Source organism: Ambystoma mexicanum, chromosome 1q, assembly GCF_040938575.1.
Source record: "Ambystoma mexicanum isolate Mex_15411 chromosome 1q, UKY_AmexF1_1, whole genome shotgun sequence".
Taxonomy (NCBI): domain Eukaryota; kingdom Metazoa; phylum Chordata; class Amphibia; order Caudata; family Ambystomatidae; genus Ambystoma; species Ambystoma mexicanum.
In genome coordinates this window covers 711,223,622-711,236,092 of record NC_090922.1, presented here as the reverse complement: position 1 = coordinate 711,236,092, position 12,471 = coordinate 711,223,622, and the positions used below count along the sequence as shown (strand labels likewise).

The window sequence follows — 12,471 nt, the reverse complement described above, 5'->3', positions numbered from 1 at the left end:
TCCAAATCCTTTGCGCATTCTGAAAGTTCACGTTGATTTTTGGGCAATTGGTGGTAGACTGCATACAGTTTTTCAAAAAATGATGTCAGATGTTTCAGACCAGGGACAATCTGAACAGTGTCAGACACGCTCAACTCAATGCAGTGGCACAAACAGTGCCATTTCACAATGCGGGGATATTTTTCAGCTAACCTCTCAAGCACACCACAGTTTCATCCTAGCATAACACTTGCCCCGGTTTATAGTGAAAAAACCGAATTCCAAAATATCGAAAACAAAAATATCGAATCCAAAATGTCGAAAAAAAAAATCTCGAATTTTTTTTTTAATACGTTTTTATTTCGAAATGGGGGGGTTTCCCCCCAACCCCCCTTTTTTTAATTTTTTTTTTATTTTATCCTTTTTTTATACTTACCTGAACCCACAAATACATATAAATAAATAAATAAATAATTCGAGATTTTTTTTTTTCGAGATTTTGGATTCGGGATTTTTGTGATTTGATATTTTGTTTTCGGTTTTTTGACCGACCACCACTTGCCCCATCACTGCATACCCCTATCAAATTTTCTGCAAGGAACACATGGCAAAACCCATGTTTGGACAAACAATTTAAAAGTGAGGCTTCAATAGACTGTGTATCCCCACCAGCCAATTCTAGCAAATCAAGGAACAAGGTAATAGGCTCTTTACCACCAATGGAAGAACGAATATAAACAATTAAAACGGAATGAGATGAAACAGTTGTGGATTCGTCAATAAAAATTGACATTTTTGGAGCCCATTCCACAATAATAGAAAAAATCTTCCTACGCATTTCAGAAGCAATGCAATCAGCTATTTGTGCTGCAGTGTATTGGCTATGTAGAATAGACCCCATGTCGGCTTCATTGGCAACCTGCAACCCAATTAGATCTGGAAAGTCTAAAAAGCGACAATTATTTTTGGCGCAGAAATAAAAAGTGCGAAACACCTTCACGGTTGATGCAAAACAATGTTTTTGTTGCTCAACAATGCAGACCGTAGCACCTCTTTCTTAGACTCAGCTTGGATTGTACATGCCTTCATGTGCGCTTCAGATACTCTGTGCTTATGCATTTTCTTGCGTAGAGAAGTCAGCCTGCTAGCCTTTGATGTGCCAGATGGAGCTATATTTCCAGAGACCCATTCCTTGGAAATGCTAACACCTTGGGACACTGACACTCCAAGTAGTTTAACTTCACTGCATATTGTGCACCCAAGAAGACCATTTTCTACTCTTAGCCATGGATACCTTTCCTTGAATTGTGCCCACTGATTCAAGTCCCAACACTCGGGCAAGAGAGTGTCCTTTTGCAGAACAGCAACCTCATCATGTGTGACCAATACAGCTTCTGTTTGTGGATAGGCTGGGACATGGATTTCGCTGGACATGCTCCTCCCTGAATTTGACACTGCAGCATCTTGATTGGACGTACTAGGCTCAGGAAGACTGTCTGAATTGGAGCTTGGTGTCTTGGATGATTTTGCAAAAAAATCCATAATACTGGATTTGCGTTTGCACTGTGCTACACAAATTCGAAAAGACATAAAATAGGCTTGGTTTTAGTTTCACGTACTAGCATTTTGCGCTCCATTATGGACTAGCAGTCACAAACAGAAAGAAAATGAACAGAAAAAAAATGTCTATGCAAATATCTAGGACATTGAGTTTGTTGTGTGGTTATTAAACAATGCCTTTATCGATTTACCCATCAACAAATTGCAGACAATAGTACTTTAGTATGTTAAAGGCAAAAAAGGAATCGTTTGACCTGCCAAGATTTTGTAAAATTATCCAGGTCAGTGCAATATGTATCTGTATGTAGCTACCTATATCAATAGTTATTGGCCAATGCGTGCCATGGTTTTACCTCTGTGACTGACTAGTGCTGATGCCGCCTCCGCACTGGGGAAGGGAGGCAAAGTGTTGGTGGGGCCAATGCTTGATGGGACTCTCTGTTGACTGTTGTCATCTCCTGGCTGGGCTCTCAACCAGGCCCTCTCATGCTGCAGAGGAAGATGGTCCATGGCAGGGGCATCTAGGTCTTCGGGGATATGCGTGTGGGCCTCTATTTGATTGAGTTACTGACCAAAAAACCTGTTAAGCTGCATCACAATAACACCAATATTTTAGAGTATGAAAGCTACAGGAATCTCTGAAAAGATCCTCCTTTCCTTATCATTATATTTCTTATTTGCAAATTAGTTTATCCAGTAATTTCTTTGTATGCATGTTTGTTGCTTCACTACCAGCATAGTTGCTACTTTCCCCAAGAATAACTGACATTTCCAACACATTGAGAGTGAACATTGAAGGTTCCATTTTATGTAAATTGTAATTGATAACTTCATGAAGCATCACCTTAATATCTCCATTCCAAATAATGTTGTCAATGTTTGTCATTTTTTCCACTACCACTCTGCACCCAGAAATCCAAGCTCACTGCCCCTTGACTACTGATAATCATAGTTTTGGTACAGGGGTAACATATCTTAAATGTAGCCCCATGTGTTTCAGAGACTTGGCCGTCACTGAATTTGTCAAATGGCCACGTGTGACCTCTGAACCTGCTCTGTGCAACTGGAGAGCAGGCACTGTAGATCAGGATACTGATGCAATAGGACACAGGTAGACACCATAGCTATCAACCTTTTCTATCCCGAGGGTGGGTAAAAAACACCCAATTTTGTACATGGTTGTTAAGAATCCATTAAAGTGAATGGGCGAGTAGGGGCCTTGGCGGGTGAGTGAACTGTTTACAGGGCAGGTTACACCCACCAAAAGCATGTGAGTTGAGACATATGTACACACTATGTTTCTGGCATGACACTAATGATAGGGTAATTTGCAGATCAATATCCCGTTTCAGTAAAGGAATACCTGCATCATTTTATTAGTAAACAATAGAAAAAAACAGGGATTCCACACCCCTGCCAGAGGGCAACTCATCAGAGTTGGTATATTGTCTCCATTTAATTATGTTGCATTCTGTGACATTATGGGTGAAAGGTCATGAAATGCCACTTCCTGTGTTGTCAGTTATGCACATGAGTCCCACGACACAGAAACTGGACACTGTTTGCAGGACATTGAAACTCGCAATGCCAATTCTGGTGATAATTGCCTTCCTTGACACCGGTTTGTGAGTTGGACTTGGCCAAACAAATCTATACTATGATAGTATTGGCAGTGGCTGCGATCATCCATATAAGATGAAGTGAATGCAGCACTTAGGTGTACTCAAGCTTTATAATGCACACATATACCTCCTGAGGTGTTTCCAGATACTGTTAAAGAAAGGGTGATTCTTCGCCTGTGAAGGGAACGGCGGTGGGCGAATGGGCAGTTAGCACAAGTGTGCCAAAGCACCACATGAGGGTAAGGGTATTTTAAATGGTTCCCATTTTCAACAACTCAAAAGATATACAATTATTTTTGGGGCTTCGAGCAGTTTGAACAGGTGAGGCTTACTCTATAAAGTATTAGCTGAACAATGATAATATCACACGCACCCAACGTGGGAGACCTGGACATGGTCAGCAAATCTTGTAGGATAGTTGAGAGAGTTATAGTGCCTGCTGCAGGGATCCACATGCAATTCGAAGTTCCTGGGTTTGGATCACAAAGGGTTGTCATACCGTCAGGCCCAGCTGAAGATGTGTGGGGGCCCATTTCAACATGATGGTCCCCTCGACCCCTTAATGTGTATGAAAATACAACCAGCCTTGGAGCAGAAAGTGGTTATGCTGCTTTATGCTGGCGCTGATGCAAAGTTTTCATCACTAACCATCTCCTCTTGAAACTCTAAGTACACACATTTCTTGGAATGTATTTTTATACACTTTATTTGCCTTTTTGCAATCCCACACACAAGCATGTGGTATATCTGTATATATTCATTTACACATGGTGAATCATAAAGCAGAGGCTTGTAAATAGGTGTTATTTTAAGCACAAGGAATGTAAAGCAAAACCTTAATAAATGTCTATATCAACTGAACCTGGAAAATGTGTTCAGTTGCTTAAATTGTCCACATCCCAGTTTCACCAACCAAAGTGTGTGATCCTGGGCAAATCATTTAAGTGTACTGTGTGTCACCTGAAGCTCCATAAGTGATTCTGATTCACTTAGTAGTTTATGATACTATATTATATTATTGTTTTTAAATCCTAATGATTATAGAGTGGCTCCATATATAACGATGTAGGTATTTTGCACCACAAAGTTATTTGCCACTTGGCTTGCTTATGACAACTAATTCTAAAGTCACTTCCGTGGCGCCTCCAAGTACCAAAGACTGATGGTGCTACTTATGATGTCCTTTTCTGTGAAGTAATTTCTGTTGGTGCAATGTTTGCATGTAATTTGCCCCAGAGCACCTGGACAGATCTCTAATTGATGAGTTTCTATACTCCCTTGGGGACTGGGAGATGGTATGGGGGGGGGTGGATGAGCAGAAGCAAGGGGTGTCCCAGGTCAAGCACAATGTGCTCGTCCACTTCCCGTTTTCCCCTTCACATGACATAACTGGTATTGATGTCAAAACTAGAGTCTTGGGGCAATTTGAGAACTCGAATATAGTATATAAACGGGAAGGTGGCGGGGCTGTGAAGGGAGGGACGTGCGCCGAGTTGGGCAGGGAGAAGTGGAAAACAGAAGCACCACAGCTGCTGGAATGAAGGCTAACAGATGAGATGACGGATGCCCCATGTCATCGGGAACTATCTCTACATCACCTGTACTTAGTTTTTGCCCACTTCTCCTTTTTTATAACTTACTTTAATTCATTTCACTTCATTCTAGGCTCTGGTCTATCGGCGGCATCCTCAGCTCCCGGTAGAATGGGGGGGGGGCGTTGGGTCCCAGGTGGGCGGTGCACCAAGCCAGTCCTGTGTCGATATACCTTGGGTCAAGTAACAAGCAGCCCTACTCAGGACAGTGACAGGACTGTCCTTAGTTAGAGACCCCTGCTCCAGTGGAGGCACAGTTGTTCCTGTAAAAGGTACAGTGCTGTCTGGCAGATTTCAACAGGCCTGTCCGTCCCAGTGAATCATTGTTGAAAAGGGGCACAGGGTCAGCAGGGCTTCCTGCAAACTAAAAAAAACAAAAAATAAAAAAAAAGTAAAAGGCACGATGGTGGCAGCATGATGCTACGTTCCTGCCAGACTTCAAGAGGCCTGTCCCAGTGAACCGTGGTTGAAACTGCCCATCAGGATAGCAATAGGATAAGAGTCAGTGTGTATAAAAGCAGATGTATTACAACATCATATCCTCTGCATTGTCCACAAGGCTTTCTGGGGCCTGGGTCCAACATACCTTCAGCTATCCCTCTGCAAATACCTCCCATCTCGAGCACTCCGCTCCTCTACCTCTAACTCCCTCAGGGTCAGTTGTTTTTCGAAGAAACGAGCTGGGGGCAGATCTCTGTCTTCGGCTGGGGCCTCCCTCTGGAACAGCCTCCCTGCCACACTAAAACTTGAGAAGAACCATCTCCGGTTCTGGAAGCACCTCGAGACCTTCCTCTTTGCTTCTGCCTTCTCCCCTCCTCTCCCCAGCTGATTCTACTCTCCCTCGGCACCATGCACATGGCCGCCCAGGAACACCTGCTCATCTTGCCACCCTCACGCACTGCCTCCGGGCCACCCCTTGCATTGTGATCTGTATCTGTACCCATACAGCCCTCCCCTTTTCTTCCTGCACTTATCAGGCCTTAAACCCAGCACCTGCCACTTGCTGGCTGCACTCCCATTGTTTGTTGCCTTTTTATTTATTAATGTATTATTATTTGTTTTTTTTCTCCTCATTCTGCACTCTCCTTTTTGTTCCCCCTTCCATGCACTCCTACCCCTCCCCCTCTACCCTGCACTTGCGCGTTCTCAATGTCACTGCGCCGAGTAAGATGGTTGTTTTTGTTCTCCCCCGTTCCCCTTCCCTTGCCTTGTCGCGCTCTGAAACACTTGTGTATGAGCGCAATAGAAATAAAATATCAATATCAATGTAATAATCTCACTAGACAAACAAATATAACCAATAAAACATGTTTCCAATAAACACATACACATTCACCCACTTGTTAGGGTGGGTGGGCTCTCTTAAACCTCATATGGCAAGACCCCTTCTATTCATTGCATGGGTCATCAATACCACAATCCTCTAAACACGTGCAATGGCACAGACTCAATCACAATGCAATGCATCCAAAAAGGTGCACTCTCTATCACAATGCAATGTCATGGGACAAAGTCCCCTGTATGCCAAGTCACACTATAAACACTTATGAGAAATACATCAGTTTTTAACCCTATATATGCTTCAATGGTTAAGGCAAAATCATAAGGCAAAACCATAAATCATAATTGATAAGGGAAGCTAAGCACATTTTAAGAAACAATATGAAACCATTTTGCAGGGGCACTTTAAAGCATGCTAAAAACAATGCACAAACCACAAATCAAGAAAGAAAACCTGTTCAAACCCTAAAGGTCTGAATAATCAAATCACACAATTCTGTGTGTGGTGACCCGTTAATCAGTGCACATCCTCAGTGCCACTGTGGTGCTCTGGATATGCTGTCAAACCACCAGAGCTTCTGGCCGTAAAACGTCCCTCTACATAAAGCGCCAGCTCCATTCTACTGATAAAGTGGGGTTTATGTAGGAATCCATCTCATGGGCTCCTATGGAAAAGCTCAAAGCAGCTATAAAAATAAACAAAAGGCATAAGTCCTATGAATTTGTAAATACTAATCTCACTGCATCGACAGCAGGCCTGTCCATTCTGTAAATAAAATCAAAGGGTGTGGGTTTACAATAAAAAAAATCCTTATAAGTGTCCCTGAAGGTTTCACCTAATTTGGCAGTCCTCCCTCGGCTCATCGTGGTGCCATCTGCTAATGGCAGAATGCTTGTTACTCTTATTTATAAAGAGCAGTGTGCTTACGGTTTTGTGAACAAATGTTCTAGGCCACTCTTAACATAAGCAAAAGAAAAACTTCTCCATATCAAAAAACATTTCTTAGTTTTGTCTGGAGAAACAAAAGTTACAATCACACGCACAAACTGCTGGACCTGCTGGACCTGGCCTTTCCGGTTTCATTTTATTCAATGTGCAGGCAACAAAACTACAACTCCCAGAATGCAACTTAAAGCCCAGGACCCAGTTGTGCATCACCAAATTACACAAAGTCATCTGGCAATATTGTTGTACTTTCAATACACTTCACGACTCACCCAGACGTTTCCTTTCCTTGAAAGGCAAAGTGTGGTACTCCAGGCTCTGGTCTATCGGCGGTACAAGGTACGGTGCTGGCTGGCAGACTTCAAGAGGCCTATCCGTCCAAGTGAATCTTTGTTGAAAGGGGGCACAGGGTCAGCAAGGCTTCCTGAGGACTAAAAAAAAAAAGAAAAAGTAAAAAGGCACGATGCTGGCAGCACGATACTACGTGCCTGCCAGACTTCAAGAGGCCTGTGCAGTGAATCGTGGTTGAAAAGGGGCACAGGGTCAGCAGGGCTTCCTGCTCCTGTGGTATAAAAAAAAGTAAAAGGCACGATTCTGGCAGCACGATGCTACGTGCCTGGCAGACTTCAGGAAGCTTGTCCAAGTGAGCCGTTGTTGCAAAGGGGCACAGGGTCAGCAGGGCTTCCTGCTCCTGTGGACAAAACCACCCCCCCAAAAAACAAAGTAAAGGCACACTGCTGCTGGCACTGTCCTACGTGCCCCTGGCAGGCTTAAAGAGGCGTAGGCTGTCCCAGTAAAACGTTGTTTAAAAGGGGCACAGAGTCAGCAGGGCTTCCTACCTGTGTTTTCCATGGTAAATATGACTCTCGTGCCTGCCACTGACTGCACCGACCCACACTCAGTAATGTTAATAGATTTCATTGGCTGATAAACAGCCAATGAAATTAAAGTACACTTTGTTACTGTGCAGATCCAGGCCTGGCCTGGCCTGTCTGCTTTAAGACTGTGTTTGTTTGCTTGCACGTTTTTCAAGTTCAGGGATGGTGCTGTGATGAAGTCCCCCGGCCTATTTACCTGGGGACTATGAATTAAAAAAAAATATATAATGGATGTTTCTGATTATTACATCCACCTGGGTGGACACCGTCCACCCGCGTGTACATACCCTCGACTTGAGCCCTGTGAATATTACATTACCACTATTGATCACTGCTAGGAAGACAAAATAAGGTGAAAGGAATATTGTTCATTTTGGTGGGGGACACATTAAAAACATACATTAATAAAAACAGTTTAACATTTTTATCAATCCAACACAGTACATTGCTTTCACTAAAAAGAATTTTAGAACAAAAAAAAATATTGCAAAACAAAAACAGAATGAGCTAAGGTTACCATAATTTTTGATTGTAATCTAATATTATTTTTTATTTATTAATAAACAAAAACGTTATTATTTCTGATGTTTGTAGATGCTATGTTTTTGTTGGTTTAACCTTAACACCTTTGTAAAAAAAAATGTGTTTAAAATAATATATATAATAGGCAGAACACTCCTAATGCAGACGAGAACTCTTCACAATGAAATAAACACTGTTACAAGCAAAAGCAAAAACACACACATTTTGTAAATTTAGTATACAAGGAGTATACAAAACAGCAAAACACTCTTAATGTGTCTTGTCGTGTAGAACATTCAACAGTTGGAACAAAAGAGCCATACCCTTACCCCAGCATCTCTTCTCCCCTTCACAGCACCTCATTACATTTACCGTGGCTTCAACCCATTTTCAACACAGTTGCTCATTAACCAGCATCTAGTATCCGCTTTCGAGTCCCTCATTACCGTTGATTCCCTCATCATAATCAGAGTCCATCATTTTCCCGGAATCTCTCATCCTCATCATAGTACATTCATTAGCCCTGCAACTCTCATCCTCATCACAGTATGTCATTACCCCCGCAATCATCATCCTTGCCAGAATCTCTCATTACTCCCATAACCCTCATCCTTTTCACAGTCACTTATCGCCTCTGGAAACCCGCATCCTCGTCAAAGCCACTCATTAACCCCCCAGCAAATCTAGTCCTAGGCATTGTCCCTCATTACCTCCATCCCTCATCCACAACACTGTCACCCATTAACCCTGCAACCTTCATGCATATCACATTCCTTCATTACCCACACAACTGATCTCAGTCCCTCATTCTACCAGCGACTCCCATCCCCCTCACACTACCCCACTACCCCCACAATGCTTATCATTGTCATAGTCACTCACCACCCCTGCAACCTATATCCTCATCAGAGTCCGTAAATACACCTGAAAACCCCAGCACCCCTCGTTATCATCAAAATCCCTCATTCTCACTGCCTCATCTCAGTCACAATTACCATTATCATTGCACTCCCTCACCCTCATCACAATCCCTAATTACCACATCCATCATCCTTATCACAGTCCATCATTACCCCCACATCCCTTGTGTTTTTCTGAACTCCTCATTACCCCCACATCCTCATCACAGTCCCCCCATTTCCCCCACCTTCCTGATTCTTATCCTAGACCCTCACTACCAGTCCATCACTCATCATCTTCACAGTCCCCATTATCATTGCATCTTCATCCTCCTCACAGCCCATCATTACCACTGCAACCATCATCCTTATCAGAGTCCTTCATTACAAGTGCATCCCTCAACCTTGTCAAAGTCCCGTACTACCACAACATCCCCCATCCTCATCACAACCTGTCATATTCCACCTCCTTGTCACAGTAGCTTATTGCCATTGCACCCTTTCTACATGTCACAGTCCCTCCCTACCCTAAACACTTCATTGCTCCTTCTCATCACAGTCCCTTATTACCCAGACCTTGGCAACCCTCATCCGTGCCTGTCCCTCATTGCCACTTCCTCATCCACATCACAGTACAATACCCGAAAAACCTCAGCACAGTCTCTCATTAACACTGTCTGCCTCATCCTCTGCACATTCCCTCATTAGCACCCCATCCCTCATTTTTTGCAGGTCATCATCATGGCTACATTCCAATTCCTCATCACAGCCCCGCATTAACCACACAACGCTCATACTTGTCACACTCCATCATTATCCCTCATCCTTGTCACATACCATCATTACCCTGCAACCCTCATTCTTATCTTACATCACTCGTCCTCATCACAGTCCCTCAATACCACAACAACCCTCATCACAGCCCTCATTACCCCTGCATCCATCTTCCTTGGCACAGACCCTCATTGTCACTGCATAACTCCTTGACACAGTCCCTCATTACCACTTCACCCTTAATCCTAGTCACTGTCCTTTATTATCACTGCATTACTCATCCTCAACACTGTCCCTCATTATTACTGCATCCCTCAACAAAAGTCCCTCATTATTACCACATCCCCATCCTCATCACAAACCCTCAATATTACCATATCCCCAGTCTTTATCACAGTCCCTCATTACTACTGTCAGCCCATAATAAATCATCAAAGTCCTTCATTACCTTCAACCCAGCATCCCTCATCCATGTCACATTCCCTCATTAACTGCACAACTGTCATCTTTGTCACAATCCCTCATTATCCCTTTAGCCTCCATCCTCTTCGCAGTCCTTCATCACTTTTAAAATCCTCAACCTCATAACACATCATAGCAAAATTGTGCTGAATGGTATTCCCACTGTCTCCCATTTACCACCCATGCATTTTATATATGCGTTCTTGCAAAATGGGGAAGACATTTCCAATGATTGGAAGAAGGCACATCTCTGAGTATTGGATGGCTAGGTCGAAAATCACGTTTCTGCTGCAAGGTTTTTCCACAGAATATTACTTGCAGCATGTTAAAATGAGTCTTCATTGTTTGGGACAGGCCTGTCAGCCACCATGCTGTTATCGGGCAGTGCCCATGGAAATCTGTTACCTCTGGATCATACTGTGCCAGCACCTCAGATATTTCACTGGTTATCAGTTTATTAGTTATATTCAATTCAAGGCATTTTGCCTAGTCCAGGTGTCTGCAAAAGCCATTTTGCCTAGTGCAGGTGTCTGCAACCTTTGATCTCCAGATGTTCTGGGCTGCAACTTGCATCAGCCCTAGTCATCATAGTCAATGATCAATAGTCAAGGGAGTTGCAGTTGAAAGCATCTTGCGAGCCAAAGGTTACAGACCCCTGCTCAAGTACATAAATCTTTCTACAATCAAGCCCCTAACCCTCTACAAAACACATTTTGTGAAAAATACCCCAATCAGATCTTTGTGATCATTGCTTAGCGTTCCAAGCATAAGATATGTAAGATCAGGTGGTCACTCTTTTAGGTGGTGAAAATCGTGTGCACACCTGGTTTAATTGTCTGCATTTTTGCGGTGCGTGGTGGGAGGTTGGCATCACTTGTTCCTGTGATATATCCCATCTATTAATATACTTAACTAGTTCTTACAAGCTAGTACAATTTGGCATGTTTGTGTGCATAGAAGACAATTTCTGTTAGGGTGACCAAATTTATTCTCACAGTGTCCATCCATTCTACTCACTTTGTTTAATCACTGTATTCCATCCTGAGTGAACATATAAGATAGTTTTACAGGAAGAAAACTGAGGGGTCTTAAAAGCCAAGAGGGATTCATTGGTATGCAAAGGTGTTTTGACTGATTCCTGGAACAAATAGATTCTGCTCACAGAAATTAAAAGGTAAATAAGGCAGCACAGCAAACAGTTTGCTCAGCCCTATATCAAACATTATAAAGTGAAAGCATTGGGAATAATCTGCAAGCATAAAGCGTGTCACAGAGGGCCTCAACAGCATGCCAACTCTCGAAGACAGTTCTGGGGTTTTATTTGAATGTTGGAATAGGGTCTGATTAGGGGTGACCCCCCCTCTGTCTTACCTCCAAGGGGCTTTTTGCTCCCTAGCCCTGGCATCCCTAGACCCCAAGGTGGTCACTAGAGATCGGTAATGCCTATTGTCTATAATCTGGCTGGCTACACGTGAGGGCCTAGAGAAAACGGCTTTCCTATCTGGCTCCCTGTGGGAATTTTTTAGGTGGATCCTAACTACAGCCCCACAAGAAACAAAACATCTTAAAAAGGGGTGCCTTTCAATCACCCAGATCTCACTTAGCCCTGCCCTTTCACAACCTTGCACTCCTCGCACTGATGTTCTCTTTTTTCTTTCTTTCCCTTCCTTCTACTCTACTCCCTTCTCGTTCTTCCCCTTTCCTATTTCTGTCCCTCTTTCTACCTCTCCAATGTTCTTCTGTATCTTGTTACGCTTACTTGTGCTCAACTATCCTCCTATCACTTCTCTACTACTCTCTACTCTCCTACCCTCCTTCTCCCACAGTCAACCTCCTTTCACTTTCTCATTCACCTGGTCCACTCACACTCACATATACCCTCTACTTTTACCCTTGATCTCATTCACTCTCTTCACTAAGCATACACACACTTTTACACCTTATTCCCACGTTCTA

The 12,471-nt window shown here is 43.1% G+C and overlaps 1 long non-coding RNA gene across 1 annotated transcript in view; it reads right to left on the bottom strand.

Moving 5' to 3' along the window:
* The window catches only part of LOC138521815 (uncharacterized), a 109,715-nt gene extending 102,130 nt beyond the window's left edge, over positions 1-7,585 (bottom strand). Inside the window, exon 1 of the long non-coding RNA XR_011283132.1 lies at positions 7,253-7,585. This is a non-coding gene — a long non-coding RNA (uncharacterized lncRNA). The remainder of the gene's footprint in view (positions 1-7,252) is intronic.
* Between the last annotated feature and the right edge of the window lie 4,886 nt (positions 7,586-12,471).